This window comes from Macrotis lagotis, chromosome 8 (assembly GCF_037893015.1).
Source record: "Macrotis lagotis isolate mMagLag1 chromosome 8, bilby.v1.9.chrom.fasta, whole genome shotgun sequence".
NCBI lineage: Eukaryota > Metazoa > Chordata > Mammalia > Peramelemorphia > Peramelidae > Macrotis > Macrotis lagotis.
The window spans coordinates 51,498,603-51,518,673 of NC_133665.1; the positions used below are offsets into that span (position 1 = coordinate 51,498,603).

At 35.9% G+C, this 20,071-nt stretch overlaps 1 protein-coding gene across 4 annotated transcripts in view; it reads right to left on the reverse strand.

The window, feature by feature from the left end:
- The window catches only part of PDPK1 (3-phosphoinositide dependent protein kinase 1), a 99,403-nt gene that overhangs the window by 68,049 nt on the left and 11,283 nt on the right, over positions 1 to 20,071 (reverse strand). Inside the window, exon 1 of one of the 4 annotated variants that reach the window (XM_074196956.1) lies at positions 14,345 to 14,431. The exons of 2 other annotated variants lie outside the window; for them this stretch is intronic. The gene's annotated coding sequence lies outside the window, so the exon portion shown is untranslated. One more of the 4 variants, XM_074196957.1, reaches the window with a different exon arrangement.

Below are 20,071 nucleotides of genomic sequence, written 5' to 3' on the forward strand. Positions count from 1 at the left end.
TCTAATTACACATCATTTTCTTCTACACTATCAACAGCTAAGAATGCCATCCATTCACAAAAAATATAATTTGCAGGTAAATCATTTTCAATTTCATACATTTTCAAGGAAATACAAATACTTATTCATGTTCATGAAAAGCAGTGCCAAAAAATTAAAATCACCTCCTCATCTTGGAAAAAGATTAAATTCTTGTTGCTGCTGGGTAAATGAAGAAAAAAAAAACAGGAAGGAATCAAGTACCAGCTCTATCTAACAAACTATCCATAACCCAGAAACACTTAAATCTAGAGGCAAAATGAGTTTTACCTCAAAAATAGATTATAATCATTATTGATCTTAGAATTCAATTTTTCATTTTTGTTTTCAACAAAATTAAATTCTTTCCTATCATCAGTAGTCACACTACTACTACAACCTAAACCCCTGTTTCCTATAAAAATATCTTAAACAAAGAATAAACATTTGCAAAGTAAAGATTACAGTAGAGGCAGTGGGTATAATGGTAAAAACCCTGGTGATGATATCAGAAGATGACAGAGTTGAAGTTCTGCTACTTTCTCACTCTACAACCCAGAAAATTTCACCATTTTCAGTTTTCTGACTTCAGATCCCTTTCCAAATTTAATAATCTATGATTCTACGAACATCATTTATTTGTTGGATAATATTACCAGGTAAGGTACAATTAGGCAAAATAAAATTCACAATAAATATATCATCGAAGTTTTTCTACTGAATTTGATAAATTCTTGGAAGAAATGTTTTGTTTTTAAATTGACAGAGGGATAAATGGGTAGAAAACGAATTTCAAAGCAATTTGGAACTATTGGAACTATTTGAGCTCATATGTCCATACCTTTTAACCGGGAAAATACAGTACTAGGTAAATGCTCCCAGGGTAGTCAACTCAAAAAAAAGCCCTCATATACTTCAAAATATTTACAGTATTTACAACAGTAGGAAATTCTAGCCATCCTCTTCCCTATACCAATATTTTCAAACTCCTTTTCCTGGCCATTCTTTCCCATATCCTATCATATTTCCCTATCAGAATGCAATAGGTTCATTAAGGGCAACTATCTATTATTGTACTCGCATCCTTTGCATGAAGCACAATAGTGGTATATAATAAGCAATTAATGTTTTTATTCATTCATAGCATACCCAATTGTATGGAGCCAGAGAATTTAAAAGAAACAGAGGTTTTACTACAAAAATAGAAAATAAACAAATTAACAGAATATGCAACAAAACTCAAATAATCCAATAAGAGGAAATGAACCTGTATTAGATATAAAAGAATGATCAAGGAGGCAGACAGAACTCTAGAACAAATGAATTTTGAGATGAAAACTATAAACTTTAAAAGAAAATAATTAGGACCTATACTACCCGACTTATTCTCAAATTTTGAGGATGAGGGGACAGCTAGATGGCACAATGGACAGAGTACTGGCCCTGGAGTCAGGAGGACCTGAGTAAAAATTTGACCTTGGATACTTAATAACCGCCTAACTGTGTGACCTTGGGCAAGTTACTTAACCCCACTGCCTTGCAAAAACAAACAAAAAAATTTTTTAAATAAATAATTTTTTAAAAAAAGTTTGAGAACAGAAACATTCTACCAAACTCTCTCCCTCTAGTCAAATATAGTTCTACTGCCTAAACAAGGGAAGGATAAAGGGGGAAAAAAGGGGAGAAAGATGGATTGCAATATCATTCAAAAAATTTTAAGTAAAATTCTGGTCAATAGGACTACAGCAATTTATCCAAAAAGGTCATTCACTATAATCAAGTTGGTTCAACACCTCTGAAATAGGTCTTGCATGTACAAGAAATTACAAACAAAAGAAAAGCGTCATTCCCTAGCAGACAAAGAGTTAAAGAAACTTGCCATTTCTCCCTCTAGAACATTTCCTGTTATATACCTAACTCCTTTGCTCTATTCACAAAGCTACCATCTTAGTCCAGGGCACCACTAACTCTCAACTAGTCTATTGTCTCAACTGGAATATTGCATCCTAATTGATCTCCCTGACTCAAGACTTTCCTTATTCCAGTTCATGCTCTACAAAGATCTCAAAGTGATTTTCCTTGATAACTCAAAATAATCCAAACATTCCTTATTACCTCTAGGACAAAAAACCTGTTTGGTTTTTAAAGCTCTTCACAACCTGGCCCCATCCTATCTTACCAGCTTCATTACACATTACTCCCTTTCCTATATCCTATGTTCTAGCTAAATTAGCCTTTCCTGAGTTCCTCCCACATGGCACTCCATCTCCAAACTTCATACCCATTACTGGCTGTCCTCAATGTCTGAAACATACTCCCTCCTCTTTTCCTTCAAGATGCAACTCAAGCATCACCTTCTAAACAAAGCCTTTACTGATCTCTCAAATGCTAATTTAGCTTACCATCCCTAACTTGATAAGTTATTTTGCATTTATACAGTATTTATTTTATGGATAGCTATATATGTATACATGATATCTCCTCTTTCATATTTCCTTCCCTGGTCATTGAATGTGAGCTCCTTAAGAGTTGGAACTGTTTTTTTTTTTAATAATTGTTTTATCTCTAATTTTTGAACATAGTAATTGTTTAATAATTGTTATTGACTGATGAATTTCAAAAGAAAATTGCAAACTATTAACAACCACATGAAAGGGCTTCAAATCAGTATTATTCTGCCTCAGACAAGAAGCAAGTCATTTAATTGCTCTATACCCCATTTCCCCCTTCTGTAAAAAGGGGATGAAAATAATATTACCTCCCATAGTTGTTATGAGGATCAAATGAGATAACATGTAAAGTGCTTTGTAAACATGAAATGCTAAATAAATGCTAGCTATATTGAAGGGGGCTGTAAAAAACAAAGCTGGTACATTAATACACTACTGATGGAGCTGTGAATTGGTCAAACACTCTGGAAAACAATTAGGAATTAATTATTCAAGGAAACTGACAAAAATGTCTACACTATTTGACCCAAAGATTATACCCCAGGAGGTTAAAAACATAAAGTCTCATATACACTAAAATATAATTAACATAATAAATATTAACTTATATAAAGTTAATATATAACTTAAATTATACTTAATATAGATAATAAATATACTTAATTCTTATGGCAGTAAAGAATTGGGAACAAAGTAGATGACCCCTTTATAGGGGAATCACTAAACAAATTAAAGCACATGATTACAATAAACTTTTGCTTCTTAATAAGAAGTAAATTTAAAGATTCATGGGAGATGGAGGGGGAGCCAAGATGGCTAAGAAAAGCAGGCATTCATCCGAGTGCTCTCAAATTCCCCTCCAAACAACTTAAAATTTTTTAAACATCTCAATTGAAACTGGAGAAATGTAAATATGCTTTACATAAGACTGGCAAATTGCCTTCTGTGGGGGGTGGGGGAGGGAAGCAAGATTGGGGGAAAATTGTAAAACTCCAAATAAATGAAATCTTTAAAAGGAAAAAAAGAAACAAAAAAAGAAATATGCTTTACATGATATCATGCCTACCATTTTCAGAATAGGGGAGAGAAGAAAGGGAGAAAAATTTGGAACTCAAAATATTATAAAAATGAATGTAAAAATTTGCCCAATATCTAACTGAGGAAAATAATTTTTAAAAATACAATTAAAAATGTAAATAACACCTCAAAATGAAAATTCTGGAACAGCTGAACAATTAAACAATTTTCCAGCCCAAAACAATTTAGAAGATCAGCAGGAAAGGTCTCTCAAACTGGGTGAAAGTCAAGCACGATCTAGAGCAGCAACTCACCAAGAAGCCAACAGCAGACTTTAAGGGCAACTGAATCAATGACAGCAGCAGCTTCTGGAGCTCTCAGACCAGGGACAGAAAGGGAATCAGAAGATTACAGGAGTCCCTTTACTGGTACTGGATGGAGGACTCTGTTGTACTGTCCATACATGGATCTAGGTAGCAGCTCTAGGTCATAATCCCAGAACACACCAGAGCTTGTGGCTACAGGAGAATAGGGACCCTGGTCATAGAAAGGTGCTTGTGGTTACATAAAACCAGAGCACAGACTAGAAAAGAAGTAAACACACCTCTCCTTAGATCATATCCATTTTGGAAGAACTGAAAACTTACAGACCCCCAGAATTAGATCAGAAAACAGCTTTATCAAAAACTCAAAGCTGAGGACAGTAGCTCCCTCCACCTCCCCTCCACCTTGGGAGCAAAGCTCAACTTTAATACAAAGATAAAAATCAAGAAATACGCTGGAAAAATGAGTAAACAATAAAAAAAAGATCCTGGCCACAGAAAGTTACTATGGTGACATGGAAAATGAAAATAAACTCAAGAATATGATAACAAAGTCAACATTGTTACAAAGCCTCAATGAAAAAGGTGAATTGGTCTCAGAGTCAAAAATAATTTCTGTAAAAGTTTGGAGGAAGGACTGGGGGAAGGGAGGGAGGTAGTAGGAAGGAAGGACACATGAACCTTATTCCATTCAGAACTGACTTAAAGAGGTAATAACAAACACACACAATTGGGTACAGAAATCTATCTTAACCTACAGGAAAGTAGGAGAAGATGGGGGGGGCACTGAAGCAAAACACATTTGAGGATTTTCAGGGTGAAAGAACAATAGAGTTGGATAAACAGGGAGGATAGGATGGAGGGAAATACACAATAATCATTAATTGTTAAAAAAAAAAAAAGTATTTCTGATAAAGGCCTCATAGAGAACTGAGTCAAATTTAAAAAAATAAGATCCATTCCCCAATTGATAAATGCTCAAATGGTAGGAATGCACAATTTTCAGACAAAATAATTAAACTATCTACAGTTAAATAAAAAAATACTCTAAATCACTATTGATTAGAGAGATGCAAATTAAAACAGTACTAAGGTACTACCCCACATCTATCAGATCAGTTAATGACAGAAAAAAGAAATGACAGATTTGGAGAGGATGTAGGAAAACTGAGACATTAATGCACTGTTGGTGGAATTGTGAACTGATTCAACCATTCTGGAAAGCAACGTGGAACTGTGCTCAAAAGACTATCAAACTAGGAATATCCTTTTTTACCCAGAAATAGCACTACTACGTGTATATTCCCAAAGAGATCAAAAACAAAAAGAAAAAGGACCTATATATACAAAATATTTATAGCAGCTCTTTTTTGTGGTGACAAAGAACTAGAAATTAAGGAGATGTACACAAACTGGGACATGGAAGAACAAGTTGTGGTAGATCACTGTAATAGAATACTGTAAGAAATGAGGAACAGGATGCTCTCAGAAAAACATGCCACATGAATTAATGCAAATTACAATGAGCAGAACCAGAAGAACATTATACACTGTATCAGAACAGTAATACTGTACTATGATATATTGTGAATTATTTATCTATTCTCAGTATTTTAATGATTCAAGACAATTCTGAAGGACTAAAGAAGAAAAATGCTATCCATCTCCAGAAAAAGAATTGAATGGAGCTTGAATAAAAATTGAAAAATACTTTCTTCACTTTTATTTTTCATAGAAGTTTTTCTGGTCTGTTTTTACTTTCCCAACATGACTAATATGGAAATATATTTTGCATGACTGCACAAGTATAACCTATATCAAATGGCTTGCCTTCTCAATGAGGGAGGAGAAAGGGGAGGAAGGAGATAATTTGGAATTGAAAACTTGATGAAACAAATGTTAAAATTTGTATTTATATGTTAATTGGAAAAAATATGTATTAAGTACAAAAAAAAGTTTAAAAGAAATCATAAGCTTTAAAAGACAAAAACTGATGCAAAGTGGGCGAGATTAGAAAAACAATACACTCAGTGACTGCAGCAATGCAATTATAAAGGTCAATGATACCTAATTCCTAATTATAGTGATTTCAAACAGGAAATGAGAAAATACTACTCCCTCTTATCTTTGCAGAGATCTGAGATTATAGATGTGGAATACTGCATATACTGTCAGGTTCGGCTGATGTGCTGCTTAGTTTTATCAAACTTTGTTTCTTTTTTTTTGTATTTCTTTGCAATAAGGAATGGCTTGGTGGGTAGGGGGAAAAGGAAGAGGAAATTGGAAAATAAAGATGTCTTTAAAATTAAAATTTTCTTTAGAAATTAGTATTAGTCTGAAATTAAAGAAAAGTATCAGAGGATATCTGCAAAAGCAAGTTGGAAGAAAGGATGTGACACAGATAAAGAAAAATGTGCCACAGAAGAGAAAGGGAAAGACCAATGAACACTAATGGTTAGTTACACATAAGAGAATCTTTCAAAAGAGGAAGGAACTTGATCCTTTGAGAAGGAAGCAAACTTGAGTATATGGATCCTTATCACCAATGAGATCTTCTAATAACAGAATAGCAATGATTGCTGACTTTGGCTGAGAGATACTGAGTCAATTATCTATAAACCTGGAAATAAGTCATACTGGTTTCCCCAAGCATACATCCAAGACATGACAGAAAACATTCCAAAATTTGTCAAATTTATTGACTACTAATCAACTGTTGATTCATATAGGCATAGAGGATGTTAGAAGAAGGAATCTAGAAAGCAAGGTATTTAAAAATATTGGGATTATTTTGAAAAGCAATTTGGAATTATACAAATAAATTAACTAAAATATTCATACCCTTTGAACCAGAGACTCCATTACTGGGCTTATACACAAAGAAAGGTATCAATGAGAATCACTTTTTTTGTGATAGCTCAGAATTAAGAACAAAATAAATATCCATCAAGTGGGGAATGGCTAAACAAATTGTGAAACAATTTGAAATAGAACAAGATATTACTATGCTGTAAGAAATAATGTATATTGATAAATACAAAGAAACAGAAAGGTTTAGAAGCAGTGTACTGAGAAGTAAGCAGAACCAAGAAAGTAAAATACACAGTGATATAACAATTTAAATGAAAAGAATGACACAACAAAAAAGAAAAGTAAAGGAAACAAAATTATAAAGATCAAGCTGGACCCAAAAGAAGAAGTGAGAAGACACCCCCCACCAAAATTCCCCCTTCATAGAGGCAAGAGGTTCTCAGGTTTACATACTGCATATGTTTCATACTTTTTCAATACACCAGTTGTGCTGACTTTTTCCCCCTCTCTAAAAAATAATATATATCACATGGGAGGGGCTCTCTGGGAGGGGTAGGAAGGATAACTTTGGTGATGTTAAGAAAGAAAATATCAATAAAAACTTTTAAAAACAAAATATAATGTAAAAACAAAAGACATCCACAAAAATAACATTTTAAAAAATAAATACTAATTGAATGAAACAAAAAAAAAGTCTTGGGCAAGAAGACACTTGAATATACCTTAGTATCACTGCTGCTGATCAAAGAAAAGATCTTCAAAGGAAAAGGCAAATTTGGGAAATGAACAGATATCTAAAAGAATGATGTTTGGAAAAAATTTTTTAGCTTCTGAACATGGTTTAAAATATGGGAATTATGCAGCTAGGTGGCACAGTGGATAGAGCACTGGCCCTGGAGTCAGGAGGACTTGAGTTCAAATCTGTACCCAGACAATAATTACTTAGCTGTGTGAGCTTGAGCAAGTCACTTATTTGGGAAAGTCACTTTTTGCCTTGCAAAAATGAAAAAAAAAACATCAAAATTATGGGAATTATAGACTCATAGCTAGGGAGAGAGTACATTGGGAAAAGGGCTGATAAAGTCATTCTTGTCTAGAGTCATGAAAATCTAAACAAAGCTGGATGTGGTGACACACAAACTTATAACCCATGTCACTGGGGAGGCTGAGATTGTAGACCAGTTATCTTAGGCTGTTCTGAAATGGAATCAGGCTAAAGTTAATACAGTGCCTTCTCTAAGTCCTACATCAATACAATGTTCAGAAGGATGCCAAGCTACCTGAGGGGCAAACTGGATGGACCAAAAAAAAAGCAATTTTTGTTCCAGTAAATATTGAGATTCGGCCCATGAGTGGCTACTACAATTGAAAATGGGGGTAGAAAATTAACCAGACATATAAAAACTCAAAATCATAAGGAGAATCTACAACATAAGAGTAAAATTCAGCCAAATTTTTATACCATATGCATAATGTATTGTCAACAAATTAAATACACCATATAGACCTAAGGCAAGGAAGCAAATCTGAATTCATAGACATCACTGAAACTTGGGTGAAAAGGATCCATGACAAGAATATGGCTCTAGATGGAATTATCTTATCTAAAAATAAAGATAAGAAAAATGAGGGAAGTATATTCATGTGAAGAAATCCAGAAGTCAAAGAAAGAATAAAGATCCATAGAGGGAGAAACAAAAATGGAATATGGAACAAACTATCTGCAAAGAAACAGAATGTTAAGAAATTAGGAAATATTCCATAAGCACAGAAACATGCTATAGCAGTGACAAGAAACTTCAATAAAACAACTATCTGCTGGACTCTTGAGTCAAAAATAGAGCAGTTCTAACAATTTCTTGACTTATCTTCTTGGCTTCCATCCTTAAAACACTGGAGGAACCAAGGAAAACTTCAGTTCTGGAACTAACTTTCACCAACAACACTGCTGAAATGAAAAAGATGGAAACTTCAAGGGAAGTGACAACTCTAGAATTTATGTTAGAGCCAAGTCAGGCATAATCTAACACATACACTGGATTTGAGAAGGGAATTTAAAGATTTCAGAGATAGGATAGTTAGGAAGCAGTGAATTAAAATTGTATAACAGAAGTCACCCCAACAAAGAGGAGAAGCACTAAAAAATTCTGCTCTGAAATTGAGTTCTAGAGACACAAACAGAAATAACTGTGACAAAGAAAAGAGGAAGCTATCTAAAATACAAATGTAGAAGGACAGAGATCTAATCGAAATTTGCAAAAGATACATGTAGACCAGAGAAAGAAGGATAAGTAAAAAAAGAATGAAGACAAAAACATGACACAATCTAGTAAGGATAATGTCAGGAGCAATGAAAAGTCAAAAGGAATTGAAGCTGCTAAGGATTAAAAAAAATATATGCCTTAAAATTTATTGAGGGGGGGGGAAGGGGGAAGCTAGGTGGCACAGTGGATAGAGCACGGGCCCTGGAATCAGGAGGACCTGAGTTCAAATCCAGCCTGGGACACTTAATAATTACCTAGCTGTGTGACCTTGGGCAAGTCACTTAACCTTGCCAAAAGAACAACTTATTTGGGATAAAGAAGAAAATTAAAGAACACTGCACAAGGTAGATAAGAAAATGATACCTATATGTCAATCTCTCAATAGTATTCTTTTGTATATAAAAGACACATAGGCTAGATAAAGAATGGGTAAATTTGGAACACTCAACTGGTAGTCACTAAAGGCTTGATGTAAACTTAGAAAGTCAGTGCTTCAGGGATCAGTACTAATCCCTTTGAACAGTTAGTTACTAACACGTAGATAGGGCACTGGCCTTGGAGTCAGAAGGATAGGAGTTCGAATCCAGCCTCAAACACTTGCCACTTAATTAGCTGTATGACCTTGGGCAAGTTACTTAACTCTGGTTGCCCTGCATCCAGGGCCATTTCCAGTCATCCTGATTCATATCTGGCCACTGGACCCAGATGGCTCTGGAGGAGAAAGTGAGACTGGTGACTAAGCACAGAATATCCCTCACCCAAATTCAATTCACATGGTTGACAAGGTATCTCACCTCCTTGATGTCATGGTCTTCTTTGAAAATGAAGGACAAACATTATTATTACTAATCCCTTTGCTTTTAAACATTTTTAATCAATGACTTATTAAAAGGAATAATTGGCATGTTCCCAATCATCAAATTTGCAGATGACACAATAAGGGATACCTAACATTAAGATGACAGTCTAAAAAAAATCTCAACAGGCTAGAACACTGGGCCAAATTTCCTAAGATGAAATTTAAAAGGCATAATGTCACTGTACTACTCTGCCTCCTAATCATCTACTAACTATAACTGAAAGGTTAAGAGCTAGACTTGAATCAACATTTTTCAAATCATGAAATATGCTACTAGGGGTGAAGGACAAGAGGGGAGAGAGGAGTCATAAAGCAATGAATGTTACTGGATATTTTCAAGTACAACTCCTACAAAAATAAATCTATTTTAAATACATCTATTTTTTCCCATATTCTCCAATGAAAATATAGTTCCAATAAAGTAACAAATGTGAGACCAACAGGCATAGTAAATGCAGGGCAGCAATTACTTAACATAAAAGCAAACAAGATCAAACTTGATTGAGGAAATGAATTGTGTCCATACACTCTGCATTTGAACATAAAATGTACAAACACAAACTTCAAAAATTTTAATGTGAAAGTTAAAAATATCATAACATCTATTATATTCCTCAATATCATTCACTTTGACAAAGATAATAAATTAAGCTGGTTTCAAAAATAAACAAATAAAAATAAAAAGCCTGCAACTTTTTAAAACTGGATTATTTAAGAATTCTTATAATGATTTGAGGTTTTCAATAATTAAATCTTGAAAAGGAATAAATGTAAAGGAAGTTCAAAAAATTAACTTCACAAGTATAAGATAAGAAAAGATTAACTAGAGTACATTCTAAAGAAAACTGGGAGTAGAAGATGTTAGTGGATGAAGGGCTCAACATGTCAACCCTGTGAGTGTGATTTAATTGCCAAAAAGTCTAGTAATCTCAAGCTGCACTGAGAAAAATAGTGACAACTCTACCTGGTTAGACCATGTCTAAAAAATCATGTTCTATTCTGGGTATCCTATCTTACAAAGAACACTGATTATCTGGAAATCCTCCAAAAGCAACCAGAAGAATAAAAGGGACTTGAGATCAAATCATGAACTAAGAGAACTAGAGATGTGTGTGTCCTGGAAAAAAAAAAAAAAGACTTATATTGTCCTGCAACTAGCTAAACTGCTTTCATACAGGGCACAGAACAAGAAGAAATGTAAAAGAAGAAAAATTTAAGCTTTATTTAAATAATAACTAACAATTAGCACTATCCAAAAGTAAAATAGGCTAACATAAAAAGTCATGAGTTCCTCTTCACTACAGCTCTTCAAGGAAAGGCTGGATGACTACTTGGCCAGGAATGTGGAAGAGGAAATTTGATCAAAGTTCAGGTTGGGCTAGATGGTCTCTGAACTCCCATCCAACTCTGTAAAATTAATAGTTTTTATTTAGTCACTGTTATTATCAAAAATAACTCTTTAAGATCTACAAAGTATTTTTTCAAGATAGATAAATCTTGTGTCAATATAAAGGGAAGGGGGCGGCTAGGTGGCGCAGTGGACAGAGCACTGGCCTTGGAGTCAGAACCTGTACCTGAGTTCAAATCCGACCTCAGACACTTAATAATTACCTAGCTGTGTGGCCTTGGGCAAGTCACTTAACCCCATTGCCTTGCAAAAACTAAAAAATATATATGTGCGTATATATACGTGTGTGTGTGTGTGTGTGTGTGTAAAGGGAAAACTTGTTTTATAGTGCTGTGTACATATTGCATTTTTCAAAAGGTGAAGGTTTGTGGTAACCCTGCATCATGTATTTGTATTGGTACCATTTTTTTCCAACAGCATGAGTTCACATCTTATCTCTATCTCATTTTGGAAATTCTCATAATATTTCAAACTTTTTCATCATTATTATTGTATATGTTACTTGATTTTTCATCAATGATATTTGATGTTACTATTGCAATTGTTTTTAGGATACCCAGAACTACATCCATATAAATTGTTGTTGCTTATCCTTCATTCTTGAAGAAGACCATGACATCAGGGAAATGATGTCATGATATGCAAATGAATTGGATTTCAGTGAGGGGTTGCTATGCAATGTCACCAGTCTCACTTTCTCCTCCAGAGCCATTTGGGTCCAGTGGTCAGATATGAATCAGGATAACTGGAGATGATCCTGGATGTGAGGCAATCAAGGTTAAGTGATTTGCCCAAGGTCACAAAGCTATTAAGTGTCAAGTGTCTGAGGTCAAATTTGAACTCTTGACTTCAGGGTCAGTGTGCTATCCATTGTGCCACCGAGCTGCCCGTTCATACAAATAGGTTTCCTCTGACTGTTCCACCAACCAGCCATTCCCATTTCTTTCCCTCTCCTTGGACTTCTCTATTCTCTGAGACTCAACCATATTGAGATTAAACCAATTAATAACCTAATGTGGCTTCTAAAGTTCAAGTGAAGGAAGGGTCTATCAATGCAGAAAATTTCATTGGTTCTCTTATTTTAATAAATTGCCACAGACATCCAAATTCTCAGGAATTACCACCCCCATCAGTCAGCAGCCATCAACATTAAGGCAAAACATTCCACCAGCAAAAAGGATTATGATTCTCTGAAGGCTCAGGTGATAGTTAGCAGATTTTAGCAATAGAGTATTTTTTAATTAAGGTATGTACACTGATTTGGGTTTTTTTAAACATATAATACTACTGAATAATTAAGAGACTTCAGTATAACTTTTACATGCATTTTATATCCATTGGGAAATGAAAAAATTCTTGTGACTCACTTTACTGAGATATACTTTATTTCAGTGGTCAAAAACAAAACCCACAATATTCCCATTGCATGCCTATACTTCATTTTACAAATAAAGAAACCAAGGTTCTGGAAATTTAAGGTGCCTGACTACTCATATAACTACTTAAGGGACAATGCAGAATTGAACTCAGGTCCCCTGATTCCAAGACCAATGTTGTTTCCACTAAACCAGAGGTGTCAAACTCTAGGCCACCTTGCCAGCCAAACAACTTACAATGTAACTGAGAAAGTTAACAAAATAACTAAAAATGTAAACAATAAAGGAAAGTTCATTTCTGATTTTTCTAAGTCACTATGTTGCCCACAGGGGATCTATGCCTATTTAAATATAACACTACTGCAATAGGCCACTATTCTTTTTGGTGATAAAAGGCCTTGTACTAAAAAACATGACAGTGGAGAACCTAATGTATGAAACACAAGGGAGAGAATAAAAGGAAATAAATTGCTGAACAAAAATGCAAATCATCAAGTCAAACTTGGCAAAGAACCTGCTTTAGAAAAACAAGATGACTAAATGCAAAGAGACAAATCTTGGGCGGGGGGGAGTGTGTGTGTGTGTGTGTAGGGGGGCCATGGGAGGGTGCTATGTGCATGGCCTGAGGAAGGACACTAACTGGTCTCTAAGGGAGCCGACCACATAATTCTAAATTATCTTAAAATGCATTTGAAAGCTAAGAGTAGTTCCTACAATTAAAGGATCATAGAGCTAAAGCTAAAAAGGACTATAGAAAGCATTTAATAATCTAAACCCCTCATTTGATAGCTAAGAAAACTGAAACCCAAAGAAACTATGGGACTTACCCAAGATCACATAGATAGATGGAAAAACTTGTTGTCAAACTCAGGTTTCCTAATTTTAATCTAGCACTCTTTCTATCAGGCCACTCTGCTTCTGTGAGATTGATCATACTCTGGAATTTAAATCTAGTTCTGTCACATTTTATTCAAGAGCTTTCATTAAGAAATTTCTGGGGATTTTACATTTGCTACAATAGCAACTCAGGAATTTTTCCTTCAACTTAAAGGAAAAATATGGTTTTTCCTTTAAAACTAGTATGGGGTAATTGTGGTAAAGAAGCAAGAATTCTCTGATCCTAAAGTAAACCACATTAATTAACCTCTTGAGATACTTCTGGCTCTATTAAATTTACTATTTACCTTTAGTTCATCTGGAAGGAATCTTAAAGATCAGATACACTTTTTCGGGTACTACCCCCCCCAACCCCTTCATTTTAAAGAAAACTAACAACTGTAAAGTTTAGAAGACTTCAAAGTAACACAGCATCTACGAGGAGATCCAAACAAGTCATCTCTCCACTAAACCATGTTTTCCAGCAAATGGTTACATTGCTTAATAAAATAAATTAAAATTTTGTTAAAACCTTCAAATTCTGCAGTTTACAAAATGGATGCCAAAAGAGCACGACCTGACTGATTTCAAGATTAACTATTTATAATTATATCCAAAAGCAGAAGGTAAAAGAATTCACACAGGGCTTAGAAGTAGTTGATCCAATTCATTTAAAATCTTGTAAAATATAGGGAGACATCAATTCTGCAAACAATGTTTCAGAAGTCTCCATGAAGCTTATTCTGATTCCCTACAGTTATAAACAACCCTCGCCCCCTCCCGAATTCTGCTTTTAGTATATACTTCCTCTGACACTCACAATGACATATTAAATTTATTAGCTTATACAATAAACCTTGGGAGTGTTTTACATCATTAAAAAAACTTTCGGGCGGCTAGGTGGCGCAGTGGATAAAGCACTGGCCCTGGAGTCAGAAGTACCTGGGTTCAAATCCGGTCTCAGACACTTAATCATTACCTAGCTGTGTGGCCTTGGGCAAGCCACTTAACTCCATTTGCCTTGCAAAAACCTAAAAAAAAAAAAAAAAAACCTTTCAAAATGCAATATGCATTCCTTTTTCTGTGATAACTAGCTTTATAGGATTTGGCATTGAATTCACAAGATTTTAATAAATCTTTAATTCTTCATCCTGAAACCACTTTTGTCACATTGGCTATTAAATAAATCCTTGGGTTTTTCCTCTCCAAATATAATCTTGATTATAGCCCACAGATTTTTAATGGAGTTTAATTCCAGAAAGTTCTTAGACCACTAAAGCAGTTTTATCTCTATCTTTTGGATAGATTTCTTAATCTTTCATGACAAGTGGTGCAAGATCACATTTCAGTACTCCATATCCAATTGAGAATTTTCACAATTCTCACTATATATATATATAAATTTATATATTTATATATAATTTTCACAATTTTACAATATCTATATAAAATAATCAGAATTCATAATTACCAAAATAGGAAAAAGACTTCAAACTTTACAGAAATAAAAATCACCAAAATATGCTTCTTGACTGATGTTTTAGTCTGGTAAAGATGTTCAGATCTTACAGGTCCCAACAATGGTTTTGATATAGCCTTGAAAAAAATGAATTTTGATGGAGTGGCTAGGTGGAACAGTGGATAAAGCACCAGGCCTGGAGTCAGGAGTACCTGGGTTCAAATCCGGTCTCAGACACTTAATAACTACCTAGCTGTGTGGCCTTGGGCAAGCCACTTAACCTCATTTGCCTTGCAAAAAACCTAAAAAAAATTTAATTTTCAGATCAAAATGGCAAAGAAAATATAGGGACTAACCTGAGCATTCCCAAATTCCCCTTCAAAGAACTTTAAATAATGCCTCAAAATAATTTCTGGAGCAACAGAACTTACAAAAGCATGGAGTAAAGGGCAGCTAGATGGTGCAATGGATAAAGCACCGGCCCTGGAGTCAGAGTACCTGGGTTCAAATCCGGTCTCAGACACTTAATAACTACCTAGCTGTGTGGCCTTGAGCAAGCCACTTAACCCCATTTGCCTTGCAAAAACCTTAAAAAAAAAAAGCATGGAGTAAAACAATTTTCCAGCCCTAGAGAACTTAAGACAGTCAGCAGGAAAGATCCATTTCACTGGAGTGAGAGTGCAGCTCAGTCTAGTACAGGGTGCATGTACAGATCAAGCCCAAGCAAACAAAACAGTTAGAGGCCAAGGTGGAGGGGAGACAACTGGTCAGTACCCGGAGCTGGTACTGGGTACAAGATTCTGTTGCATTGCTCATACACTGATGGAGAAAGAAACATTAGAACACCAAAGTTTATGGCTACAGGGTAGTAGGCACCCTGGTCATAGTTCCAGGGCAGAAAAGAGTTTGGGTGGTTGTATGCACAACAGAGCACAGGCCAGGAAAACAGTAAATACACTTCTCCCTAATATTAATGATGATGATGTTTGTCCTTCATTTTTTTAATTTATTTTAGGCAAGTGACTAGCCCAAGGTCACACAGCTAGGCAATTATTAAATATTTGAGGCCAGATTTGAACTCAGGTCCTCCTGACACCAGGGCCAGTGCTCCATCCACTGCACCACCTAGATGCCCCTTGTCCTTTGTTTTTTGGGGGTTTTTTTGTTGGGGGTTTTTTTTTTTAGGCTTTTGCAAGGCAAATGGGGTTAAAGTGGCTTGCCCAAGGCCACACAGCTAGGTAATTATTAAGTGTCTCAGACCGGATTTGAACCCAGGTACTCCTGACTCCAAGGCCGGTGCTTTATCCACTGCACCACCTAGCTGCCCCTTTGTCCTTTGTTTTTGAAGAAGACCATAACATCAGGGAGGCGATACCAAGACAAGTACATGAATTGGAGTTAAGTAGTGCTGTGCTAAGTCACCAGCCTCCCTTTCTAATCCAAAACCATCTGGGTCCAGTGGCCAGATATGAATCAAAATAACTGGAGATGGCCCTGGACATGGGGCATTCAGGGTTAAGTGACCCATCCAAAGTCACATAGTTAATAAGTGTCAAGTGTCTGAGGCCAATCCAAACTCCTGTCCTCCTGACTTCAAGGTCAGTGCGCTATCCACTGGGCCACCTAGCTGCCCCCTAATATTAGTAAACACACCTCAGGAGAACTGAAAACTTACACAACCCCAGATCTAGGTCTAAAAACAACTATACCAAAAAACCCAAAGTGTCCCCTCCTCCCTGGGAGCAGAAATCAACTTTGACAAAAAGTTAAAAGTCAAGAAATTGTTTGGAAAATGAGCAAAAAAAAATTCTGACTATAGAATAGTCTTATAGTGACAGGGTAGATCAAAAAACAAACTCAACAGAAAACAAAATCAAAACTGTTACTATCTAAAACCTAAAAGAAAAATGAGAATTGGTCTCAGGTCCTAAAAAAGGATTCGTGAAAGATCTCTAAAAGTTTTTTTCAACCTAAGTGAAAGGTAGAGGGGAAAATTAGGAAAAGACATGAGAGTGATGCAAGAAAAATCATGAAAAAAGGATAAAGGAGGCATTTAAAAATACTGAAGAACACCTCAAAAAAAAAACAAACATAAGAAACCAAATGATAAAAGAGGCACTGAAGAAGACCACCTTAAAAAGCAGAACTAGTCAAATTGATAGAGGTACAAAAATTCACTGAAGAAAAGAACCCTAGCCAAAGGGAAAAAAAGGTTCAAAACCTCATTAAAGAATATAATTTCTAGGGGGAAGAGACAAGATGGTGGCATGAGAACAGGCTTTCCCGGGAGCTCTTTTCCAAAATATTTCAAATACCTTAAAATTATGACTCTAAATTTTAAAGAGAGCAGAACTCACAGAAAGATCCAGTGAGGCAATTCTCCAGCCCAAGGTAACCTAGAAGATCTTGGGAAGGCTCTGTTCCAGGGGGTTAGAGGGGATGGAAGCACAACTAGGATGGGGGGGGGGGGCCGCGAAGGAAATCCAGCAGTCCAGAAACAGCCTGTGGGGTGCCTGGGTCCTTGGGAGTGCTGGCTCCTGGCAATAGAAACAGTTGCCTGACCTGCCAATCCAGGGAACACCAAGCACAACTTGGGAAGACTAGAGGGGAAATCTCTGCTAGAGCAAGTTCAGAGTCAGCATGGCCCTTAGCGCAGTCAAGATCCCAGGAAACAGAAGCAGGCCTGTGCCTGTGGAGGGACCTAGCAGGGAGCTTCCCAGCAGCTGCTCTCAAAGCACTCAGCCCATGGAAGTTAAGGCTGGAACAGAAAAAAAAGGAACCTGACCATAGACAATTACTTTGGTCTTATGGAGGATCAAAATACTCAGAAGATGACAAAAACCAAGCTTCTGTATCCAAAGCCTCCAAGAAAAATAGGAGTGGAGCTCAGGTTATGGAAGAACTCATAAAAGATTTTGAAAATCAAGTAAGGGAGGTAGAGGAAAAATTGGGAAGAGAAATGAGAGTGATGCCGGAAAAACAAGAAAATCAAGTCAGCAGCCTGATCAAGGAAATATCAAAAAATACTTTAGAAAATAACATGTTTAAAAACCCAGTTTAGGTCAAACGGAAAAAGCAATTCAAAAAGTTAATAAGAAGAAAACCTTAAAAAAGCAGAACTGGCCAGCTGGAAAAAGTATATAAGAAAGTTTTCTGAAGAAAACAACTCCTTCAAATGGAGCTAAAGGAAGCTGATGACTTTGTGAGGAATCAAGAAACAAAACAATACCAAGAGAATGAAAAACTAGAAGAAAACATGAAATATCTCATTGATAAAACAAATGACCTGGAAAACAGATCCGAAAAAAACCATTTAAAAATTATTGGGCCACCTGAAAGTCATAGTCAGGAAAGGAGTCTTGTCTACATTTTTAAAAAATTTCTACAGGAAAATTGCCCTGATATCCTAGAAGCATAAGGGTAAAATAGAAATTGAGAGAATCCACCAATCTCCTCTAGAAAGAGATAAAAAAAAAAACAACCCAGGAATATTATAGCCAAATTCCAGAACACCCAAGTCAAAGAGAAAATATTACAAGCAGCAAGAATGAAACGATTCAAATATCGTGGAACTACAGTGAGGATTACACTGGACTTAGCAGCATGTACATTAAGAGAGCGTAGGGCTTGGAATATAATACTATTGAAGGCAAAAAGAGTTTGGAATACAACTGAGAATCAACTAACCAGTAAAACTGAACATCTTCCTGGGAAAAGATGGACATTGAATGAAATAGGGGAATTCCAAATGTTCCTGTTGAAACGGCCAGAACTGAACAGAAAGTTTGATGTTCAAGAACAGAACTCAGGAGAAGCATAGAGAGATTGAACAAGAAGAGTAAATTATGAGAAATTTAATGATACTGAATTGTGTGTATTCCTGCATGGGAAGAAGATACCAGTAATACTTCTACTTCTCATTTATTACAGCAGTTAAAAAGGAGCATATATAGACAAGGCACAGGAGGAAGCTGAATTTGAAGATAATATAAATAATATAAATAAATATATATAAATAATATAAAAAATGGAGTCAAAGGGTGAAAAGGGAATGTACCTGGGGAGAAAGGGAAAGGGGGGAGGTGAGGGGAAACAAAGGAGACTTCATTCTTATTAGAAATGGCTCAGAGAGGGGCATCCAGGTGGCATAGTGGATAGAGCACCGGCCCTGGAGTCAGGAGTACCTGGGTTCAAATCCGGTCTCAGACACTTAGTAATTACCTAGCTGTGTGGCCTTGGGCAAGCCACTTAACCCCATTGCCTTGCAAAAACTTAAAAAAAAAAAAAAGGCTCAGAGAGGAAATACATACTTTAATAGAGTATAGAAATCTAGAAGAAAAAGGAGAGAAAGGGGATGGGGAAAAAGGGGAGGAGAGGAGGGGATGTAGGTAACAGAAGAAAGGGTAGATCACGGGAGAGGGTAGTTAGATATAACACATTTTATTTATTTTATTTTTAACTTTTTGCAAGGTGTTGGGATTGGGTGACCTGTCCAGGACCACGGGGCTGAGTGGTTGCTAGGTCTCTGGGGTAGGATGTAGTCTTGAGGCCCCTAAGCCCCAGGGCCAGTGCTCTGTCCACTGCACCACTCAGCTGTCCCATAGCATGCTTTTGAAAAGGGACAGAGTGAAAAAAGAGAGAGAAAATAATAAATGGTAATGGGGAGGAATGGATGGAGGAAATTACAATCAGCAGCAACTGTGGAAAAATATAGAAGTAACTTCTCTGATGGACTTGTGATAAAGAATGTGATTCCACCCCAGAGACAGAGCTGAACACAGACTGAAGCACTTTTTTCTTTTTCTTTTGCTTTATTTCTATTGAGATTTTTATTTTTGTAGAGGGAGGGGGGGATATATTTATTCTTACAACAAGACTAATTTAGTAATGTGTAAATAAATAAAAATGTAAATTAAAAAATATAATTCCTTAAAAATTATAATTGGGCAAATGGAAGCAAATGACTCCATGAGACATTAACAAGAAAAAAAATATCAAAAGAAAGAATTAAAGGAAATGTGAAATATCTCTTTGGAAAAACAAAAGACCTCGAAAAGAGATTGAAGAGATAATTTTAAAAATTACTGAACTAGGGGCAACTGGGTGGCACAGTGGATAGAGCACTGGCCCTGGGAGTCAGGAGGACCTGAGTTCAAATGTGGCCTCAGACAATGAATAATTATCTAGCTGTGTGACTCAATTGCCTTGCA